Source organism: Chelonoidis abingdonii, chromosome 9, assembly GCF_003597395.2.
Source record: "Chelonoidis abingdonii isolate Lonesome George chromosome 9, CheloAbing_2.0, whole genome shotgun sequence".
In the NCBI taxonomy this organism is placed as follows: Eukaryota; Metazoa; Chordata; order Testudines; family Testudinidae; genus Chelonoidis; species Chelonoidis abingdonii.
In genome coordinates this window covers 78,417,863-78,442,287 of record NC_133777.1, presented here as the reverse complement: position 1 = coordinate 78,442,287, position 24,425 = coordinate 78,417,863, and positions in this window count along the sequence as shown.

Below are 24,425 nucleotides of genomic sequence, written 5' to 3'. Positions count from 1 at the left end.
AAGAAGTGTGTGCCATTGTCTGTCATTGTTCCAGTTGTATGTGGGCTGATGACTCTTTCCCAATTTCATCTTTCATTTCCAGTCTGGGCATTAAGATCTCCCATAACCAGGACAAGATCATGGTTTGGTATTTCTTTCATTACATCATTCAGTTCTGTATAGAATTCCTCTTTGTCCTTTTCATCTGCATCGGTTGTAGGCGCATATGCCTGGACTATGGTTCACTTAATGTGCTGAGAGTGGAACCTAGCTGCCAGTAACTTATCTGATATTGGCTGCCAATTCAGAAGGGATTTCTTTGCAGCGCTATTCCTGATGATTCCTACAGCTCTCATGTTTGGTTCCTCCTGAATAGAACATTGTTTTTTCTCCAGATGTTATCATACCTTGATCTTTCCATCTAACTTCACAAAGTCTTGGATGTCAATTTTATCTCTGTCCATTTCTCTGATTACCTGTACTAATTTTCCTGGACTATTTAGAGTTCGTACATTCCAGGTAGCTATGGATGTACTCTCTTTGTCCGTCAGAATTTGGACCATCAAGTGCGTTACTTCCCGATGGATTGATCATCCACTGTCATATGTAGAGGAAGTTAACTGGGTAAGGTCTAGCCAGAGGGAATGCATTAGAAAATTGGTAGAGTGGAAAGTGCACTGTTAGAATTAATGCATTGCCCTCAGTCTTTATTTTACCTACCAGGACTGCTCAGCTGAAGTGCCAAGTATTAGTGTTATAGCATGACAAAATATCTGGAGGAGAAGTAGAAAGAGAAGAAGAAATTCCAGAGTATTCTAACAAGTCATGCCAGTGGGTCACTCCTGATGGAGTGACAACAAAACAACGTGTATTTCACATCATAAAGGGAGATGGTCTATTTATATGCCATTGTTGGGAGAGTATTTTAGTCATAACCGGTTGGTTGTGTGTGTGAATTTATGGATATTGGAGGGATGTGTTTAAGGCAGATGTTTTGCATGCTACTCGTTCTTTTAAAAGGTTGCTTGGAAATAACATGAATATAGGGCATGAGCTGGTGACACAAAGGATGGGCAGAAATAATGCACTTTGACCAGCCACTTGCATGTGTAGCCTCCCCTAATAATGCCACCCGTAAGAACAATAAAACTTTCACCTTCAAAAGAGATCCAAAAACATTTATTGATCCCCTTGTGACAAAGACAAAAATGATCACCCCCATTTTACTCCTAGGGAACATGAGACACAGAAGGACAAATGCAGTCCTGGCGTAAGCGGGCACAACTCCCCTCAGCTCAACAGGAGTCTTATCTATTTTTGCCAGGGCTTGAATTTCATCCAGAGAGGTTGGGGCTGGGTCCTGACACCTGCTGAAATGCCTTCAGAGGGAGTCGAAGGCATCCAGTGGGGTCAAACTAATTGATTCACCCAAAGCCATACAGCAAGTCTGAGGCAGAGCCGGGATTCAAACTCAGGTGTTTTTGGTTCTCAACCCTATGCTCTGTGCAATAAGACCAGGTTGCCATTTAGATGGTGAAAAATGGGTAAGCTCGTAATTGTTCATAGATGTGTCAGAAGTAGATGCAACAGGAAGAGACTATTAAAATAAAGGTCACACCACTCTTGACTCATCCTATTGCGTTCAACCACCGCAGCAATATTTACAGATGTCTGCAATATCTCCGGCATAGCCTGATGCTTTAAGGATGACAGCTTCAGCTCTGGATTAATTTGTTGTTTTGCACTGTTGCAGAGCCCTGTCTCTCAACACTTTTTCCCCCACCTCCTCTCGGGCATCCAGCACTAGCTCCTTTGCCTTCCTGATGCTGGGTCACACGCCATGTGCTCTTCACGTGCGGCCGCCAGTTAGACCGGAACACACCTTTGTGCATCAGTTTTGTCTACCCGTGCCATGAGGGTGAGCTCACTGGTGGGCGGGTCCCTGTCACTTCAAGGGACGGTGCACTGCCATGGCTGTCTCACAGACTAATCTGTGCCTCAAGGGCTGCTGGGATTAGATCAAACTACCTCAGGGTCAGGGAGGCATTTTAACCATGTTTTCCCTCTCATTTAATCTTACTGAGGTGGATTTTTCGCCTGCAGTTGATTCCTGCATCCTAGGTACTCAGATCACAGCTCCTGTGCTGTTTTCCAGGTTCACTTGCTTTGTATCCAGGAGAATTGACAGGAAGCCCTTAGATAGTGCCTCATTCTCTCAGCACAGTGGTGCTGGGGAATTTAGATGGCAATGCCTGGAAGCAAATCTGGCATAAAAGCCTCGCCCACTGGCTGACTAGGGAATTGGCTGTAGGATAAATTAGTTTAACTTCAGTGTAGCTATGCTGATTTCCGTCAGCTGAAAACCAGGCTGCGTCTAATGGAGGTGACACCATTCTGGATCAAGAGAGTGTTGGACATCAATTTGTATGGTCCATTGTTCTTCCTACACTTATTCTTTCACCCCACTGATGTAACAGCATTCATTGTAATAGTTCTATGACTGAAGGCAAGTTTCCCTACTCCCCCAACAAAACAAATCATGTTCTAAAGGTGAGAAGACGCAATGAAACAACGTAGGTATGGCTATGATGCTAGTAGTAAAACATGAGACAGTCTAATCTCAGTCCTAAATGCAAAGCAACCATTTGGTTTTCAAAATAGCCCTTTATAATTTACATCATGTTTAACTAAGCAACAGATCTCGTCAAAATCATCTTCTTTCAATCAAATCACAGGCATGGAGCTATGCTTTCTGAAGACTAGGAGTGGCCTTCTCTTTGGTGTTCTGGTGCCCACAAATATTTTGTGAAGTAGGTAGGGAAAGAATAAAATAGCAAAATGTTTTGACATCTCACATGAGGAAGGACTCTTTAACTCCCTCCTCCTAGCCCTTGTCTTTGCCAGCACCAGGCTCTGGGGAAATGGGAGCATGAATGGAAGTGATTTTTGTCCTTGGGATGGGATAATCGCTCTTAAAATGTGGGGCCCACTAGGAAAAAACCTTGAGAACTCGTGTTATAAACCAATCAAGGTGGCCAATACTATGAAGCTACAGAAAACACGATTTGTACGTTTGGATCCACTTCCTGGATTGATCCAGTAATCTAGACCAGGGCATTACTTTGCCTGCAAAGAGCTAGCTGCATATTATCTGTAGGCAAATATGTATTATAGAGAGAGAGATTATATCACTATAGATTTTAGCCTTATCCATCTCACAGTGGTAAGAAGCATTGTAGGCAGGTGCACAGTGTTGTAAGCAGTGGATGCCTACTAAGGATCTTAGGATCCTAAAATATGCTTTTTCCTTCAGCTCCTCTTCGTTCTTATTCATGATCACATCTGCTCTGGGCCCAGTGCCCAACAATTTTCCATTAACGCCTCAGTACACACAGACTTGCACAGCTGAACAGTTTACAATGCAACATGCCCAATACCATTACCTCTTCTCCCGCCCCAAATCAAGCTGCTGCAAACATTCCTGTTTACAGGGATAATCGTTTGACTTTGTAACATTATTAGTGAGCAGCACCAGAGAGCTCACCCATCTCAGGTTTTCCCGTAGGAGAATGTTTGCCTGCTGCAATCATGCAATTAGAAAAATCACAGAATAAATTAAGTAAACAAATAGATTTAAAGAAGATACCCTCTCAGGCCCTGATCTTGCAAACACTTCCTGCTTAACTCTAGGCACGTGATCAGTCCCAATTGACTTCCCATTAAAGTTAAAGTATGTGCTTAAGTTGCTGCTGGATCATGGCCTTAATGTCTAATTGCAAAATAAGAGGCATGTCTCCCAATTTTGTCAGCAGTAATAAATTGTTATTACCACCACATTTAAAAAAATCCCTCTAAAATGAGTCTTTGAAAATAGCAATGGGGCAGAAACCAACCAGTAAGTCCACTTGGGACAGACTGTGACCCAGGAATGGTTTGTTCTTGGACAAACATTATTCCTGCCTTATGAAACGCAAACATTACAGGGAGCTTTTAAAGATGTATCTGCCTTGTGCTAAGCAAGGGTTTTTGTTTCATGTGTATGTGCTTGTCTTTGCACAGCTACTCTTTCTAGCTAGTAAATATAGATTATCGTCGTCCCCTTCTGGGCCTAAGCCATCCCTTCCTGGCCTAATTCAGTTTTCTTTTTGCTGCTACCTTTTCCATTTCAAGGCCTAGCCCTGTCCTCTGGGGGCAGGGTGTGTGTGTGCGCGGAGGGGGGAGGGGAGGTATAAAATCTTAATGTAGGGGAAATTATGACTGTCCTTGTACATTGGCGCTGCAGTAAATAAAACATTTAAAAGCCAAGTACTCGTCCATTGGGGTCCATGATCCCACTCTGCACTGAGATTTGTCTATTTCCGCTCCTAGGTGGGGTTAATGAATACAAGACGAAACACTGTGGCCTGCAATAAAGTATTAGTCCCTGCTTTCAGTTACAGGGAGGGGAGTAAGGCAGTCCTGGGAGGCAGCTAGGCATGTCAGAGAGAGAGAGAGAAAAAACACATAAGGAGTCCAGTGGCACCTTAAAGGCTAGCAGATTTATTTGGGCATAAGCTTTTGTGGGTAAAAACAGCTCACTTCTTCAGATCCATCAGAGAGAGAGAGAAAGCCACCCAGTTTTAAATGATTATATTACACACACGTTAATGACGGCCCTTTCCCCCACTCCCTGCCTCGTTAACAAAAGGCCCCAGCCTGGCCACAGAGCACAATTGGTGCCCCCACTCACCAGCCCCATAAGGCAGAATGAAAGTGACAATAATTCATTTCAGGGCAAAATATTTATACTGTAAGGGAGCCATTTTGATGTGATGCCCCATGGGAGTGGTGCCCTGATTAGTGCTGAGTGCAGCTCTCGGAAGGTGGGGTGGGTTCCGAGGGTCTCTGGGGTGGATGGTGTTTGCACCTGGGTCTGATGGAGTTTAATGGACTTTAACACATGCATACAACTGCTTTTGTTCCCGGGGACAAAGGCTTTCCCAGCTCAGGCCTGCGTCCCCAACACTGGTGGCATTGTTTCCCCTCCATTGCCTCTTGTCACTCTCCTTGTCAAAGTTTAATTAGGACAACGAGCTTTTCGCAGGCTCATTTCGCACTTCAGCAACTTTCTAACACTTCCTAACGAGGAGAGAAGGAGCTGGAGAGGCCTAGGCTTTGGGAGGCCCCATAGGAGCTGTGCCCAGCCAGGGAGAAGCCAGGATCCAACCAGGAGCCCTGCTGCGCCCAAGGGGCGTGCATGTGATCAACCAGACTCGGATCCGGATCCCTGCACCACAGACAGCATATGCATGTGTAATAACCATAGGGTGACCAGATAGCAATTGGAAAAATTGGACAGAGGGTGGGAGGATAATAGGCGCCTCTATAAGAAAAAGCCCCAAATTTCAAGACTGTCGCTATGAAAATTGGGGCATCTGGTCACCCTAAATAACCAGCGTATGTATGTCTGATACACCAGAGTCCCACCTAACCCCGGATTCACGCCCTAGCTGTTCTGTGAAGTTTGGTTCTTTTGCATTTGAGGAGGTATTTTCCATTCCACTTTAGATCACCCCCCCATATCCTGCACACATGCTCCTTGCCTTCGGGATTTTTAAGCCACCCTCAAAGCATAGTCAAAGGCCTGGTCAACACAACCCAATTAGGTTGACGTGAGCTGCCTTGTGTCAACCTACCCATGGAAGCACGGTCACTTAAATTTGGCTTCTGCTGACTTAAGTGCCTCTCTGCATGGATTTAGTAACAATGCAGAGTCAGTGTAGATACTGTTTTGCTTCCGTCGACTGTTATTGGCTTTCACGAGCCACCCCACAATGCCCCACACAGACCATCCAATTGATAGAAGCACTCCTGGGGAGGAGTATGCACACAAGCAGAGTTGTGAGTTAGGTCACCATAATATTGTAGTATAGACACAGCCAATGGGTTTCCCAGATCTCATACTCCATACATCTCTGCTCCAATTCTCCTCTCCTGGGTTTAACCTGGGCATGAGAAAGGACTGGCAGAGGGACATGGTTACCAACACTAGGGAAACAGTCTTTATGCGTATTAAGGAAAGGCATTCTTTGCTTCAAACACAAAGCGGCCCACAGAAACCACCTGCTGTTAACATGCCAGGGTATTTGAGCTGCACCAAGGTCCCCTTAAAATAGGTTGGGATTCAGGATAAACTTCTGGAGGGTCCTCCCTGAAGAAATAAAGGAAAGGTGAAGCTCTGGCATTATAGCAGAGTTGTGAGTTAGGTCACCATAATATTGTAGTATAGACACAGCCAATGGGTTTCCCAGATCTCATACTCCATACAACCCACCCGAGCACTGAACGCAGTTTTAGGGCCTCAAAGGCAGTATTTTGGTGCCTACCTCCCACTGACATCAATTTAGACACCTGTTTATCTGTGAGGATTTGGGACTCTCTCTGTCCAAATCTCAGGGTGAGCTGGAGTGAAAACCATCCCCAGGTACAGGGATGATATCTTGCTGCTCAAGCCAGTAAAACCTATGTGTTAGTGTAAAGGCCTGGTGTGGGACTGCCAAATCTCACACCTCTTCCAGCACTCCCTCCATTGGGTCAGAATTCTCAATGCTCAGCAGAAGTCAAAAAGGCTAACTGAATATTAGGAGCTATTAGGAAATGGATAGAAAATAAGACTGAAAATATCATAACGCCACTATGTAAATCCCATAAATGTGCCCACACCCGTGTCCAGTTCTGATCGCCCTGTTGCCAAAAGGATATAGTGGAACTGGAAAAGATTCAGAGAACAAAGATGATCAAGGGTAGGAACGGCTTCCATACAAGAGAGGCTAAAAAGATCAGGGCTGTTCAGGTTGGAAAAGAGGCCACCGAGGGGCGATATGATAGAAGTCTATAAAATCATGAATACTGTCAAAAAAGTGACTACAGAAGTGTTATTTGCCCTTTCCCACAATACAAAAACCAGGGGTCACCTGATGAAATTAATAGGCAGCAGGTTTAATACAAGCATATGGAAGTACTTTTTCTACACAGCACACAACCAACCTCTGGGACTAATTGCCAGGGGATGTTGTGATGGCCAACAGTATAACTGGGTTAAATAAAGAACTAAATAAGTTCATAGAGGATGGGATGGCTATTAGCCAAGATGGTCAGGGATGTACCCCCATTCTCAGGCAACCCTAAACCTCTGACTGCCAGAAGCCAGGAGGGGAAGACCAAGTGGAGTTCTCCAAAATTGCCCCCTTCTGCACACTTCCCCTGTAGATCTAGTGCTGGCCACTGTCAGAGACTGAATACAGGGCTAGATGGACTATTGGTCTGACCTAGTATGGCCATTCTTGTGTTAACTGCATCTTCCCCAAAGAAGGCAGGCATTCGCGCAATGCTCCCGGGAGACCATTCACAACTGAATCACCATTTAGTAAAACCACCCTTGTTCTAATTGGCCCAAATGACATACAAGAGTCAATAAGCACCCTAAAATGGCTTGCTCTGTGCAGGGAAATAGGAACACTCTGGGTTTTGACTGCTCTCCTGGCAGATGTGTCTTATTAAAAAAAGTTAAAGAAATAAAAGTCAGGGAGGCCCAGATCCACAAAGGTATTCAGGCTCCTAACTTCTATCGATTTCAGTGGAATTTAGGAGCCTAAATACCTGAGGATCTGAGCCCTAATGTCTAGGTACCAATGAAGCTCAGCGTATCTGCTTCTGCAGATAAAGAAACCAAACAAAAAGATACTGCAGTTGTGTGTCTAGAGAAAGGCTTCATGGTATTCTCCTTGAAGTTAATATGCCACTGACTTCAGGGGCAGCAGCAAAGGTCCTTTGATTTCCTTTAGAAAAGCAGAGTGATTTAGAGCACGTAGACTGGCTTGAAACAGTATAGGTTTAATTCCTTCCACAACAGCAATGTCTGGCGTAGACAAGACTTCAGGGAAAGTAGCTCTGTGCTGGGCTATAACTTAGGTTCTAGACTAAGCAACTTGCTCAAGATCACACAGGAAACCTCTGGGGTTATGTCTACATAGGGATAAAAGACCTACGGCTTGGCCACAGCTGGCTCACAGGGCTAAAAAAAAAAAAAAAAAAAAATCAGTGTAGCCATCCAAATGGATCCTGGACTCTTGGACCCTCCACCCTCACAGGGTCCCAACCTGAGCCCAAACTTCTACACAGCAATCTTTCAGCCCCCAGAACCTGAGTCAGCTGACCGGGGCCAGCCATGAGTATTTTAATCTCTATGCAAACATACCCTGGGAGAGCAGGGACACAAACCCAAGTCTTTGGCTTGTGCCCTGACCATGGGACCATCCTCCTTCCTCATGCATCAGGTTCAACTGCATGATCTTCAGATATTCCAAGCTATTAATCAGAGGAGCTGATTCTATGTCTAAGGCCTTGTGTCTACACACAAATGTAGCTAGTCAAGGTCCACCCTAAGTGTAGGTTTAGTGTTGACTTCAGTTAGCTGCACAGACATCAAAACTATCTGCAACTTGCCTCCACTAGGATTTTATAGCAAGATAGATATTACAATGTTAAAACTACACCTTTTTGGCACTGAAGGTCATCACCAAAAAAGTGTTCTATTTTGATTTTTAATTTTAGATTAGATAGACAGACAAAAACAAAACAGGACACTTTTATTCTGAAATTATAGACACACCTGCACTGAAATAACAAAAGATTATTCATTGTATAGTTATTTTGGTGCAAGTTTCTGTTTGGAGCAGCCATAATACACTCAGTGACTCCTTTACAGTCCTTAGATGAGGCCCAGAATGATGAGATCTCTGTCTTCTGGACTCTCCACATTGACAAGTGAATAAAAGCCCTTCTTTGATCAATCAACATTGGAGTCTACAACAGGGCCAAATTCTGTCCTGTTAACTCCTTTACATGGCGGTAAAACAGGAGACTCCATTGAAGTTAGTGAGCTAAATCCTGCTCTCATTGAAGCCAGCACGAGTCTGGAATAACTCCAATAGGCAATTAAGTTACTCCAGATTTATACCCATGTAAATTAGGACAGAATTTGGCTCAATAGAGTCACACTGGTGTAAAACAGTTGTGATGGGAAAAATTAAGCCAAGCATGATAGTGAAGGTATGGCTACAACTATGCATGGCTGTAGTGGTGTGTAAGGAATACATAGCTAGGCCCTGCAGTGAAAAGCAGGCTGCACACATCAGTGAGAGGATCTGGCAGTGGAGAAAGGCTCCGGCCGCAGGACACTACATGGCTAAAAAACGTCAGTGTAAATGGGGGAGACAGTCCTTAGGCATGTAGAGGGCCATGTAGGATGTGTGCCCATAGGGTTCAGAAGAGTCTTTACTCACCTCAGCAGTGCCTCACTATCTACACCGCTATTTATACGGTGCTAGGGAGATGTGCAGTGTCTGTGTTCCACAGGCAGCTGAAAGCTGTGTACGGGTAGATGTACGCAAAGATACAGAAGAGGGCTAGGACAGAGTATGCTGTAGCCAGGAGGAAGGATGGTTTAGCAGTTCGGACATGATCCTGGGATTCAGAAAACGGGTTCCATTCTCAGCCCTGCGTCTCACTCTATGACCTTAAGCAAGTCACTTAGGATCAGAGCCTCAAAGCTACTTCATCTCCTAACATTCATTGATTTCAATAGCTGTTAGGAGCCCAACACCTGGGAGGATCTGTGCCTCACTTCCCCAGTTATAAGAGACGGAGAGTGGCACTCCCAGGCCCCATGATGTTTGTCTGGGGGGTAGATTAAGGATTGGGGGGTGGTCAGCTACTACAGTAATGGGGGGCACAATACCGTAGGTAACAGGTGAAATAACTGCTGGTCCAGCTGCATCTGAATAATTCTCTTGCCACTGGATTTTTTTCCCCTGTCCTGCATTTACTGGCTCAAAGTCCAGCCCTACTAAGTGTTCACTTACAATCCCTGCAGTTGTGCTTTCAGATCAGGTAGCGGCATTGCTGCCTGCCAGTCACTCGATTAAAAAACAATTAACTAATCGCCAGCCGAGGACAGGAACGAATCCTATCCCACATCCACGCCAGGCCCCGCGGTCCAGAACAGGTAAGAAGGGGGAACTGGAGAGAACCCAGTAGAAACGGGGGCGGAGGTGAGCAGGGAAAAGGGACTTTGAAAAATGGAGGGAAAGCGCAAGGCAAGGGTATCCAGGCAGCAGAGGCTGATGCTTAACCAAACGCTACACGTGGGCAGGCGGCAGGAATCCTCCCCCCAGATCTAGAGATCACGCGGAGCGGAGCAAGTCAGTAATCAGATCCATGTTTTTAGGGGGTGAGCCTCTTCTGCAACGGCTGAGGCTCGCAAATCTCCCCTGATGAGGGAGCAGCCTTGTGCATTTACACGTGTTCGCACCCGGGGAAATCGGGACCCTGCCTAGTCCTCGCGACCTTGATGCATTCACACAACGATCGGACCTTTCCAAAGCACTGGCTTAGACGACAAGGCAACTGTGGTTGGGTCATATCAGAGGGCGGGTGGGGGGCACGGGAGAGTGGCTGCAATTAGCCAGCGGGTCCAGGGGTCCCACAGGAGAAAAGCCGAAGTGGCGGGGGGTGAATGGGAGTGTCGGGTCATTATTAGGAGGAGCCCCAACATAACCCTGTAAATCTGCCCACGTAGAGTAAATGCACAGCCTAGATGAGACACGCCGCTTGGGACAGACAAGGACCCAGTTCAGGGTGCAAATCCCGATAGTCTCGAATTAAAGGCAAATCCTACCGTCTCCGTACTGTCCGCTGGGCCAGGGCCGGAGCCGAGACCCGCGCTTCTAACGCCCATGATTTACCAGCTGCTACCCGCTCCAAAATATCCCGCAGCTCTGCGCCGCTTCTCCCGACAGAGGGGAACCCCAGCACCCCACCAAAGGGTTTCTTAACATCTCTGCTTCCTACCTGCAGCAAAGGGGATCGAGTCGGCAAAGCCGGCGTGAATTAACGCTGCGTATTTAATGGGAAACTGGAACAGGTGTGAATTCGAATCAGGGGTCGGGGCGCTGGAATGCCCCTTTCCCGACTCCTTTTCTCAAGCCCACCTGCCTGTCTTCATGCCAGGGGAGCCCGGGTTGTTTTGTATGGGACGCGGGCGTAAAAACTGAACAGATTTTAGAAAAGAAAGAGGAAAAAGAAAGAACAAAAAATTAACAGAAACCTGATTTCCTGGGGGGAGAATGATCCATTGCAAACAGTCTCGTACCCTGATCTGCTCTCGGTCTCCTCTTTCAACACACTCCCCCGAACAAATTCTGCCCCCAAAGCTTAGTTTATTTCAGCAACAAAAAATCCAGCCCCGCGGATGGCTTAATTTGCCCGTCCCCGGTGGATAATCAGTGGACAGTGAGCACGTTTGCTGCAAAGGGAGTTTGCTCCTTTTAAACGCCTCTCCCAAGTTAGCTCTGAACTGAAGCAACGCGCAGGCATCGGACCCGGCTCTCTCGCTATTTCTCCACGACATCCTTGCTAATCCGAGCCGCCCCCAGCCGAGGAATCTTGTCATTTTCTAGGCAACATTTCACTTGCTATCACCCCGAAATTATTTCCCGAGGTTTCTGAAACCCTGTTGATTTTAAAAATCAGGACTCACCATCTATTTCAATAGGGAATTCTCATTCTCTCTCTCTCTCTATTAAAAATACCCTGACTACAGGATAGGGCCCTAAGCAATCACACAACTCATTTCGAATTGCCAACTAATATTTTTGTTTTATTCAACTTTCCTTTGTACATGCTCCCCATAGGTACTGCAATATAACCCCAGTATTGACTGAATGGGACTGTTGTCAGTAACACTATGACAGACCAAACTCAGTTACTGATACACAGGAAAACAACAGGAATATTTTTTCCAGATCATTTTAGCCATGCATAACAACATTTTATAGTAAAACAGCAGCAAATATTTTAATTTTTTGTCCCTAGCTGCAGTCTATGTAGGTTACAATTTAGAATTGTATTTTTTAATGTATTTTAATTGTATTTATTACTAATCTTTTGTTCAGACCATTTGGCATTAAACTTTTTATCTTTTCCTTGACAATCCTGACCTGGCTTTGCATATCTCCCTTAAGCCGCTCAAAACCCTTTTTTACATTCAGAAGAAAACTGTAAACAAAGCATATATGTCTTTTACGGCAGGATTATATTAACCTTCCAGGTTTCCTGTCTGAATAACTTTTTGAGAGGTGTCTTTCATCATTCCACTAAAACCTCAAGATTGCAGTTCAGAATTTTGCATTGCAGACTTGTCTTTGTCAGGGTATCTATGTGTGTGTGTATATATATACACACAACATTTATATTTGTTAGGTTTTCTTTTAGACATAAATATGTAAAAACTTAAGTTTATAAATTCCAGATTTGCATAATTCAAAGAAAGCTTTGATTTTAAAATAACTGTTGGCAAGAAATACTTCCTTAGTATGTTTTAACTGCTTTGATTACTCAGGAAATCATCCAAATACCTAAAATACTGATTTACTTTTTTTTAAAAAAACCATACAAATAAAAAAATAAATAGACTATGGTTTCATTCCAAATTGTGGTTGCATTTTCCCCCACCCCCAAACACATTTTGATGAGGATTTTTTTGTTTTGTTTAACCATTGCAAATCCCAGTTTTAAAGGCACATCCTAATGATCTAATTACGCTGTTTGTGAGAGATTTGGAAAGCTCGAGGAATTATTTCAGAGCAAAGGGATTTTAAAAAAAACACAAAGTATGCATTAAAAAAAAAAGTACCCCAAACACCTAATTAGATAATTACCCAAGGAGCCATTTTACTCTGTTGGGTCCAGTACACAGTTTATAACCTTCTCGGACCACAAATATATTCAGTAATTACCTTTTCTCCCTCACAAGGGGATGAGCTAAGAATGGAGTGTGATAAACTTCATTCTGTTTCTTGGCTGCTGTCAGAATAACCTTTAGATTTGTTCGTATGTACTGAATGAACGGGGACAGTTTGACCGCTGGTTCCTTGCGTTAGCGGCAAACATTTCCTCTCTGTGTGTTTTAAATATGTGCTACAGCCAGAAATTTTGTTGCTAGAGATCATTATCCCCAGAATACAAATTGGTGGGTTAGGGAGATTGGTTTTGCCTGTGCCTATACTATATATTATACCTAGAAAGGCAAGAAGTGCTTACAAATCTCGATGGGGTTTCTATTGCCAGGTTCTGTGATATTGGATACTACATAAAAACTAAAAAAGCCAAGAAACACAAGACAACTATCTGTATATTTTGTTTCAAAGGAAAATCTCTGCTGTTGTCCCTGGTTCTGTTAGGCTTTGGATCGACTTAATTGTTAAAACAATTCAAACAAATCCAGCTATAGAAGGCAGCTCCTAAGTAATTAAACGGTGTCCCCAAGTTTTGATACAAAGCATAGAGGAAAATGGTCAAATCCTTCCAAAAGTTTCTCCCATTTCCTATAGCAGATAATAGGATTGCTGGCATGAGTAAGGTTATCATTGAGATTCTCAGAGCATTAGAAAGGGAGGCAGGATTCGATGAATATACAAGCTTACGTTTATGTGTGGAACAGCTGTTGGTATCTGGGTAAAGACTGAAGATATACAAGGTACGGATACTCTCTAATATACAAATTGCTTTAATCTGAACAAATACACGAAGGCTAGTCCCGTGCCAAACTACTGGGGTTTGTTTCATGAGAACAGATGGGTCTGAAATAAGATCGTCTCTAGTACTCCTAGGGAAAATGTTTGCTATTTCACTTGGCAAACCAAGCCAATCTGCTGTGAAAACAATGAAAAATCCCATCTCTCCTGGACAAAATAGTGAATTTACCCCCATGGTGGTATTGCAAAGAAAAAGGGGTTGGTGGTGAATTGTTATTTCCAGCTCGTGTGATCCATCTTTGATATTTATTGAAAATGAAAAGTGTTAGAAATATACCAGACCCAATCTTACAAGAAGCTGAGTATCTTCTTCCTGCAGTGACTACCGACGGCTCCGGCCCCTGGATTTTCAGGCACCTTGCACTAGATTTTCGGGCTCTTGGATGTTTACTTAGAAAGTGAAATCTATCATTACAATACTTTTGTCACCCAATCCTTCAAGCCCATTGACTTCAATGGAAGGTCTACACACACAAAGGGCTTGTAAAATTGGACCCCAAAACTAACTCACAGGAGCCAGATCGTCCTTCCACTGAAGTCAGGGGCAAAATTCCCAGAGGCTCTCATGCAAGCAGAACCAGAAACATGGTTATATCTATTATGTACCAGATGACAGCCCTACAGGCACAAAAATTTCTATTTCCCTTTGTTTTCTTCACTCCTATGGTGAAATATTTTTTTCTAAATCCTATAAAATGAAGGGAAAGAATGAAAAATGTGGAGTTTGTTTTTTATGTTGGTTTTGCTAGTGATTTTTTTTTTTTTTACTGTACAATTCTGCTGTCATATAACTTGATTTGAAAGGGAAACTCTGCCCTTGGGTAATCAGTGACCAGGTATGCAGATTTTGCTCTCATTGAGTTTCTGGATAAACTTGGGCCTAATGCTTTTTCCACAGAAATCACTGGGAGTGCATTCATACATCAAAGTGTAAACTAAGTGGAGATATGAGGGTCAGGGTGATGTCCCTGCCTCCAAAGGACAGATAACTTTTAACTCTGGCCTCTTACTCTGAAAAACGATTTTTGCCTTGCACACAATAGACTATGGTTTCACAGAATGTATCAGTGACTCCATAATTCTATTCTATTCTATTCTATTCTATTCTAGGCTTATACCTTCCACATCACCATAGTATTTGTGCACCTTCCAGAAGTGTTTTAAGCGATGTGACATCTCTGGACATCTTTAGGAGGGTGTCATTCTCCACCAGTCGTGCTTATTTTTACTCCATTCAGCCCTCGTACAGAAGCAAAGAAGCCCAAGCTGCTGGCTTTAGGAAGGGGAGAGAAAGAAAATAAAAGACCTGCTCCTTCCACAGGTCCCTCTAGAGCGGGGAGTCATCTGAAAATTGACTGTGCAGCTGTCCAACTGTGCATCGCTGGTCTTTGGGGCGGGCGGCTCGCCTTGTGCCGATGCAGATGCAAATGTGCCTGGTCCTTGTGGCAGCTGCTCAGAGCACTGGGCCCAGAGAGGCCACCTTCGATAACGCTGGCCAGGTGCGCAGGCTTTAGAACAAAGGGCCTTTTCACCAGCCCCTGAGAATGAAGAAGCCTCCTCACTGTTTGCAAAATGGCTTTCCTGAACGGTAATATTTGGTTACAGTGAGATCTGTTATTTCAGAGGAAGGCCAGCAGAGGGGAGGGTAATTTGACTCAACCAGTGTATATAAACCCAAGTGGGGACCCCAGCCTCCCCCACAAACACTGGGTCAGAGAAGAGTTGTAAAGTTTCCCCCAGGGACATGGAAACAGCACAGCAGAGTTAGTCTTGGACCAGAATTTCTCTAGTTTTCTTAACACCTGTTTGCACAGGGGTGAACTTGTTCAGAAATCCCAAAAATGTAAGGATCCCCACCTAGCACTGGCTATTTAACTGCCTGTCACTAACACAACAAGTGCTTCTGAGTAGAAGGATGAGCTGAGACCAGACTGTAAACTTGCACTAGCCCAGACTGGGGAAGGAGGCTTTGCCCCATCTGGGCTTTCTTTTCAATGAGCCTGTAGGGGCCTCTTGGACAAATGGCTTCATAGGGCACTTTTGATTGGCCTGACCAGTTCATGCAGGAGAAAGCATTAGTTACAAGCTAGGAACCATTTTGTTCTGGAGATGAGGATCGGGTAGAGAGAAAGTTTTTCTGTGTTTCAAGATGATTCTGTTTTAGGGCCTTTGGGATTCACGGGAAGGCGGCTGCTTGACAGAATCATGGAGGACGATGCGGGGTGGCCCCCTCCTGCATTTCCAGGCAACCGACTCCTGGAGGAGAGCAGCTACCCTCCACAGACACCTCTTCAGGGTGCAGTCCCACGTGTTTTCCCATCCCCACGCATAGGAATACATATCTCCCATGCTTGCTCCCTTCAAACACCCACCCCGCCTGATTGCCACCAACATGTGACATGCCATATAGGTGCTTTCTTCAGGAGACCCTCCCTCTCCACGTGTGTTAACTCACCCCCCTACTCAGCTCTCTCTCTACCTTGTGATACACATTCTTGCCCACAGGAGGGATGCCCTCCGTCCATTACACTGCCCCTCTTTGTGAGACACACTGCGCCTTCTCCTTGCTTCCCAGAGAGCAGGAGACACCGTCAGTGGCTTCCACTGACCTGTCCCACTTTGGAGAGAGCAAGGGTATTTCTCTCACAAATAGGAGAAGGTTCCTACTTTCCCAGCTTCCCTGTCCCATGCTCTGGATGAGAAGTACGGGGGGAAGATGCCCCAATCACTCCCCAGTGCATATACCTAGTGGAGAAGCAAAGAGAGAAAGGGTGACAGCTGATTTCCCCTCCATGGCAGGAGAGACCTAGGAGAAGAGAGACGATCCCATTCTCTAGTCTCATTCCTCGGTACGCAAGTCTAGTTTTGAACTGATCCCGACTAACTACAGAAAATTATACACATTTAAAGGTGGACTTTGTTTTTCCAATAGATGGAAGAAAACCACTGCCAGCAGCTGTTATAAAATGACACCGTTTCTTTATTAACGACAAAGCTACACTAATTATGTAAATACCTCAGTCACTATTTCTACAAATAATGGGATCTGGCTGCATACAGTTAAATATATATGATTACTGCCCTTTTATTTACTTCTAGGTTTACTGTACTTTTACCTGGATGGCGAATGAGAAGTCCTTTTCTTGGAAGCAACAGTGGGGGAAAGAATCAGGTTGCTAATTTACCTGAGACGCAGGCGTGTGTAATGATAGATGGGTGCTGGAAACTCTAAAGTGATTTGTTTTGTTTTTTGGGCAGAGTTTGAGAAAGGTCATTCTTTAAACCTGGTTGCACTTTTGCTGATAAACTTTCCTGATCATAATTAAATGTACTGCAGGAAACCAGCACTGTGGGGAAAAGGTAAAGGGCATGAGGGTTGGAGCCTAAAATACTGTGTCATGTGGGGAGAACCGTATCTACATACAAATCTGCACCACCTTACTTAAACCAGTGCAACCTGCAGGGTGTACAGTGAGAGTCTCTCTTCGTTGTAGAGTTAATTCAGGTGATCAGCACCTGAGTTGGCCTAACCTGGGTCGTACTGCATAGCCCTCAGTTACTGTGTCTTCCCTGGTGCTGTGCTCACCGAGGTGTGTTGGTGGGACTTGGGGAGGCATGGTTCTTTGCACCATAGGAGGCTGAGCTGCTCTATGATTCCTTCCCAGTGAAGTGTGGGAGAGCTCTGGATAGGGGAAATTGTGGTAAGGCACTGGAGGATTATTAGCACTTGAATCATTTAGTCTGTGTCCACACTGCAGTGTAGGCAAGTTACCAGCCTGAGGGAGAGCAGCACCCAAGTGCCAGCATCTATCTCCATCTATGCCAGCAAGCCTGGGTGTCAAGCACCTCCACGGTTTTCATGTGTGGATGGGAGGGGAGTTAGGAGCAACACCCAAGTAAAAGCCTGAGTTAACTCAGGAGCATGCCTTATCTCACCGATGTAAGGAGATTTATATCAGCACAACTTTTGTGGGTAATCCAGCAGGAAACCTGTTCCTTGGTGGATCTGAACAACCCCCCTCAACTGCAGCGATACCGTCTACTTTCTTAGAGGTCTGCGTGAGTACGGCACATGCATTGCCTGCCTGGGGGCTGCCCTGTAAATGGTCCTACTCTGCAAAGGGAGTTCTGCACATAGACGGGTTGCAGCACTGGCTCTAAATATGAGGCAAAGAACATGATTATTATTATTTATAGGGTAGCCACCTAGGGGCTGCAACCAAGGTGGGACTCCATTGTTAGGCTCAGCACAAACACCTAGTAAGAGATCTCCATCATGAAAAATTTACAATCTAGATAGAGAGTACAGCCAACAAGCAGGAAGAGAAATAGAAGCATAGAGAGGTAAGTGTTTGCCCAAGTATCAGAGGAGTAGCCGTGTTAGTCTGGATCTGTAAAAGCAGCAAAGAGTCCTGTGGTACCTTATAGACTAACAGATGTATTGGAGCATGAGCTTTCGTGGGTATTCACCCACGAAAGCTCATGCTCCAATACATCTGTTAGTCTATAAGGTGCCACAGGACTCTTTGCTGTTTGCCCAAGGTCACTCAGCTGGTCAGTGGCAGAACCAGGAATAGACTCCAGGTCTCCTGACTCCCAGTCCAGTACCATATCCATTAATGCATTACTTCAATGCAAACTATTTTGTGATGTTTCATGAAAAAAGACCAAATAGAAACAATCCTTTCCTTTACTTCCCATAAAATATCCTGTCTACTAGTTCTTCTCAGAGTCCCCATTACATGGCTGCGATTGAAACTTTAGTGTACAATTTGCTGTGTAAAGATCCACAGAAATGTCATTATTTCTTGTAGGGATAAACATTCTTTCTGCCTGTTCTGTATTTGATGCCCATGCACCAGTCCATATTTCGCTAAGATTGTCCACGTGTGCCTCAGAATATCCAAGTACCATTTGTTTTTCTTTATTGCTTTGCAGAGAGAAATTGTATCCCAACTTTCAAGTAGAAGAATTAAAGAACCATTAACATGACCCAACCGCAAAAATATTTTTTTCCATGAACTGCACCAATCATTTGGAAAGGCAAGTAGTAAAATGAATTGCCAAAAGTATCAAATATTTTTGTTTTCCATAACTTTTTTTTGTTACCTAGTAAAATAGTTTTCTCGAAGTATTGTTAAGCTCCTTTGTGCCATATAAAGGTACAGTAATGTATTGTCTCAGAAGTGGTTTAATAGACATTTTTGGGAGAGAGGCATTTTTGCACATATTTTCAACACACGGCGTGCATGGTCAATTTGGATTTATAATATGCCAGATATTTTATTCCAAGCAATGATCTTAACTTTTAAAGAATGTTGCTTAGTTAGGAATTTGTGTGTGTGTGTGTGTGTGTGTATGCGCTTGCATTTTGGCAGGGCAGCAAATAAAGTACAATATTGATGTCACTTGAGAAAAGTGCTCTGCATGTTTGCCAGAAAGCAGCCCTGTGTGACCCTGCAGCTATTCAAACTGCTTTCTAAAAAAAATTATACAAAGGGGATTAGGAACATTGGAGCAAGGGAGATGGGGAGGTGGCAGAATTAATACAGAACCATTAAAATACAAAGTAGGAAAGTTTAAATGTATAGGTCAGATTCTGACTTCAGTTAGGGCAGGTCTACCTTAAGGCCTGGTCTACATTAGCTGTGGAGTGGGTGGGTTTGAACTAAGATAAACAACTTCAGCTACGCTATTCACATAGCTGAAGTCGAAGTATCTTAGTTCGACTTCCCTGGCCGTCCTCATGGCGGCGAGTTGACTGGTGCGGCTCCCCCGTTGACTCCGCTTACTCTTCCTGCTGAGGTGGAGTATGGGCATCGATTCAGGGATTCATTTATTGCATCTAGATGAGACATGATAAATCGATCCCCAATACATCAAACACTGCCCGCCAATAGTATAGACTGAGGGACTAAGTTGACCTAAGTTACATGACCCCAGCTACGTTATTCACATGGACGTACCTTAGGTTGACTCATTGTGGTGTCTGCACTGCGCTGGGTTGACGAGAGAAACTCTCCCATCGACTTACCTTATGCTTCTCATTCCAGTGGAGTACTGGAGTCAACGGGAGAGCGATCGGTGGTCCATTTAGCAGGTCTTTCCCCTAGTAAGTGGAGACAAGCCCATTTTACTTCAACAAAATTGTTCCAGATTTGCCTAGTTGAGGCTTTGTTTTCTCTGCCAAAAATGTACCTTTTTTATTTGGTTTGTTTGGTGTTTTTTAGCTAATGCAAGTTAGTTTGCTCACTGACAAGCCCTAATGGAGACAAGTTTCTGTAGTTTTTACCTCAATATAGCTGGGTGTTGACTTTATCTTGCTACAAGGTAAAAACTAAACTGTGCCTTGTGTCCACTAGGATTCGACAGTGAGAGAGCTCCTTTGCACTAGTTGTCTCACTGTTAAAAAAGAAAAAATCACCTCTTTTGGCAGTGAAGACGTAGCGCTAGCCTCCAAGCAGAATCTAACCTTGTATCAGTGTTTGTTACAAGGAGACCAGTGTTAGGCATGAACAAACTCAGGCCTTCACTAGGAGAAAAGATGTGTTCTTATCACGTTAGCTGACACAAAGTATTTAACAGAAGGTGTATCTTAGGAAAGACAAGGCAGTTTGTAGTTTTCACACATGTTAGCACTTGGTTTGCCTCTAGAGTTTGCCTTGACCTGCTAACACACATGAAAACAAACTGCCTTGTCTTGTGGTATCTCAATCTCATGTTAGTTAGCTCACATATGCTAACACATAAGAAAATATTGCTTTTTCCCTAATGTGGGCTCCCAAAGTGACAGATTGCCCAATATAGCAAAGGGGTTTTGCATATTCAACGTTTAGGCCTGGATTCTTATTTCACTTATTCTGGATGGCCTTACTCCAAATGTAACTGAGACCAGAATCCATCCCTTCCTGACTTGTATCAGCGTCTGCCACTGCATACTGATTTTTGAAGGCACAAGCACAATGCTTCGCTCACACCTCAGACAGTCACACTAATCCTTTCTCACTGAAATCCTAGCACCAAACCTAATAACCTAACATTTCATTCAGAGAACCCCCCCACCCCCCCATTCCTTTTTGCTTTATCTCTTCCTTCTATCTTCAGCCTGTCAGGACTTTCACATACCTGTAGCTGACAGCTAGGAAATCAGGGACTTTGATGTTGTAAAGGATATTTTATCTCGGGTGATTCTCACCAATTCATACCTTATTGTGTGGGATATTCAAGGACTCAGAGAGTGAGCAATGGCTTTGTCTGGTAAGATCAGAGCAATTTGCAAGCCTTTCTGAGGAACAAGTTCCAATAAAGGGACTTTAGAGATGAAATCTATCAGTCCTGTTGAGATACTAGCATGCCAGAAAGCTTTATGGTTATTGATAGCTTAAGCATCAGCAAGTACAGAGCAAGGTTGGAGGAATGCAGCTGTTTGTAGCAAGACACTACATTTGCTTAGATTAATAGATCCCAAGGCCAGAAGGAACCCTTGTGATTATCTAGTCTGACCTTCTGTGTAACACAGGCCAGAGAACTTCCCCAAAATAATTCCTAGAGCAGAGCTTTTAGAACAAGATCCCATCTTGATTTAAAAATGGTCAGTGATGGAGAATTGACCATGATCCTTGGTAAGTTATTCCAATGGTTAATTACTCTCACTGTTAAAAATTTACGCCTTATTTCCAGTCTGAATTTGTCAAGAAAGCAAAGGGAACCTCTCTGTTCTCTTTCTCAATATCTAACCTAAAACTCCCTTGTTGCAAATTAAGCTTATTACTTCTTGTCCTATGTTCAGTGGACGTGGAGAACAATTGATCATGGTCCTCTTTAGAACAGCTCTTAACATATATGAAGACTGTAATCAGGTCCCTCCTCAGGATTTCTCCGGATTAAACATGTTCAGTTTTTTTAACCTTTCCTCCTAGGACAGGTTTTCTAAACCTTTGATTATTTGTGTTGCTCTTCTCTGGACTCTGCAATTCATCCACATCTTTTCAAAAGTGTGATGCCCAGAATTGGACACCGCACTCCAGCTGAGGCCTCACCAGTGCTGAGCAGGGTGGGACAATTACCTTCCATGTCTTCCACATGACGATCCTGTTCATACACCCCAGAATGATAGTAGCCTTGTTCTAAGTTACAAACTATAATTTACAGTTCAGGGCTCAATTCTGCTGCCCCTGGTTGAAGGAACAGTTCCGCTACAGTCTATTCTGATCTTGTAGCCACTGGGGCTGCACCTGAGATGGTTGAAGGATCAGGCTCTGAGATTGTGCAGTCCTTGGTGAGCAGATTGCCAAGCATATGTACAAACCATGGCAGACATTCTGTAACTAATAATAATCTCTAGCTCTTATCTAGCACTTTTCATCCATAGATTTCAAAGCACGTTATCAAAGAGGTCAGTATCATTATCCTCATTTTACAGATGGGAAAATTGAGGCATGGAGATGGCCATGACTTGACCACTCTCACTCAATAGGCCAATGGCAGAGCCAGGAATTGAACCCCTTCTCCCACGTCCTAGTCCAAAGCCCTACCCAGCAGGAAGGATGGCCTTGAAGTTAAAGCAGTGGACAGGTATCAGGAGGTCTGGGTTCTGTACATGACCCTGCCACAGAATGTTCTTGGATCATGTCACTTAGTCTCTTTGTGTGCGTCAGTTTCCTCATCTATAAATGGGATAAAACACATACTGACCACACGTTCATCCTGGTCAAGCAGTGTGTGACCCTCCCACAGAACATTCTATAGAGTGAAGTGCCATTGTTGGGATCAGTGAACATATCTCCCGTTTGGTCACTGATGGGTTTCACAGAGCACGGCACCTTCAGCCTGTCAACAATACCTGGCATGCATTCTTGTTCAGCCTAGCCATGCTTCCAAGATAAACACTGGCACCTCCCAGCTCTAGAGCCTGGCTTCCTAAGTGTCAAGGGACGCCCTGGTGCCAGCTGTGCCTGCACAAAGGGTCTTCCTTGCTGTCACAGGAAACCCTTCCTGCAAAGCTCAGGGTCAGCTGAGGACTTTCTTGGATCATGTCTATATGTACAGCACTGCAGCTGTACTGATGCAGCTGCGCCGCTGCAGAACGCCTGGTGAAGACAAGAGAAAGCTCTCCTGTTGGCATAATAAAACCACCTCCGTGAGAGGCAGAAACTTCTCCCTCCAACATAGCGCCATGCACACGAGTGCTTAGGTCCGTGTAACTTATGTCGCTCAGGGGGGTGGTTTTTTCACACCTCTGAGCAACATAAGTTCTGCCCACTGAGATGCTCCTGAGAACTCTTGAGATCTTCAGAGCATTGTTTTGGGTCACTCTTACTCTGTAACAAAGACGAAGTCCATGGTCCGTATCATTCAGAGCCATTTCAATAAACAGTTACCTATGCAATATTATGCTATTGCAATACCCTCGAGTACATCCTCAAGACTCAATTCTGACTTGTTTTCCCAAATATTCCCACAATGACTCAGTATGCACGAAATGATGCAATTCTGAAGGGAATCATTAGCTCCATGGCTATGTTACCCTCGGCCATCCTTCAGTTTCAGCCCGTGTTGCTGTTGATTGTGTTGTTGTTTCATGCAACTCCCATCGCTTAACGCACTCAGGGCTAAGAGTGCCAGGTCTCGGGTGAACATTCTTTCTGGGGATATCTCACCAAATCTGATTACTTCAGCAACTGTTCATGCTAGCACGCTCCTCTTAATCATTTAGGACCCGGGGGGAAAGGGCCAATCTGTTTTCCATTAGAGGATAGCAGACGTGACAGCATTACAGCATTGCTGAGCTGGTAGACGTTTTCAGTTAAGTCCTTTCTATTGTCCCTAAGATGGTGAATGGGACAAGCTGGGAGCTTCCTCCCTTCAGCACAGTGAAAAGATAGAGTAGGATTTCACTGAGAACTCTCCAGAGGAAACATCTTTTTTGCTATCATTTGTTTGTCCTCTGTGCTGTCAGCGGCTCTGACCCCACATTCACAAGAGAGAAAGAGACAAGCTCTCAATCCATCATAGAGATTAAGGCCATTGATGTCTCCCTTGGTGATGGGAAAGGAAGACCCTCAGCTCCTCAAAGGTGCTCAGCTCCATGCAGGATCAGGCCCTACGGATTTTCTGTTTGTCTGAATTAAATCATCGTTCCCAGCGTGGGTCCTTCTAACAGTCCGTAAAGAATTGCATATGAGGTGTTGAAAGGGCATTGATTTGGGATCTTCCGGCTTGAGCACATTCTCCAGATGCCGCAAGCCCATTGACGCAGCAGCCTGGCACCGCTAGCTTTTTAAAACACTGAGAAGTCCTAGGCACTGACATGATTTGCTGCCTTACATCCCAGAGCCTTTCCATAATGGAACAGAAAATCACATGTTCTCTCCAGGAATCTCCTTGGCCCTTCTAGAACTGTTTTTATTAACAGGTCTCAGAGTGCTTTGCAAACAGTAACTAATTATATTTCACCACATCCTGTCCTATTAGCTGAGTGGTTTCCAAACTGTGGGGCACGCCCCTCCAGGGGAGCACAGAGGAAAGGTGGGGGGGCACAGTGGGGCCCAAGCCAGCCCCCAGAGGAGGCGGGCAGGGATTACCATCCAGCCCCACTCTGCCCCAGCTCCACTCCGGCTCCGGCCCTCAGCTCCAGCCCCCCACCAAGGCCGGCTTTGGCTCCCCACCCCAATCACAGCCTGGCTCCAGCCTCAGTCTCCAACCACAGACCAAATCCTGGCCCCTGACCATGTCCTGGTTCCCGTCCCTGGCCCCACTCTCATCGCAGCTTCCATTTGCAGCTGTGGCTCCCGGCACTGGCTGCAGCCCCAG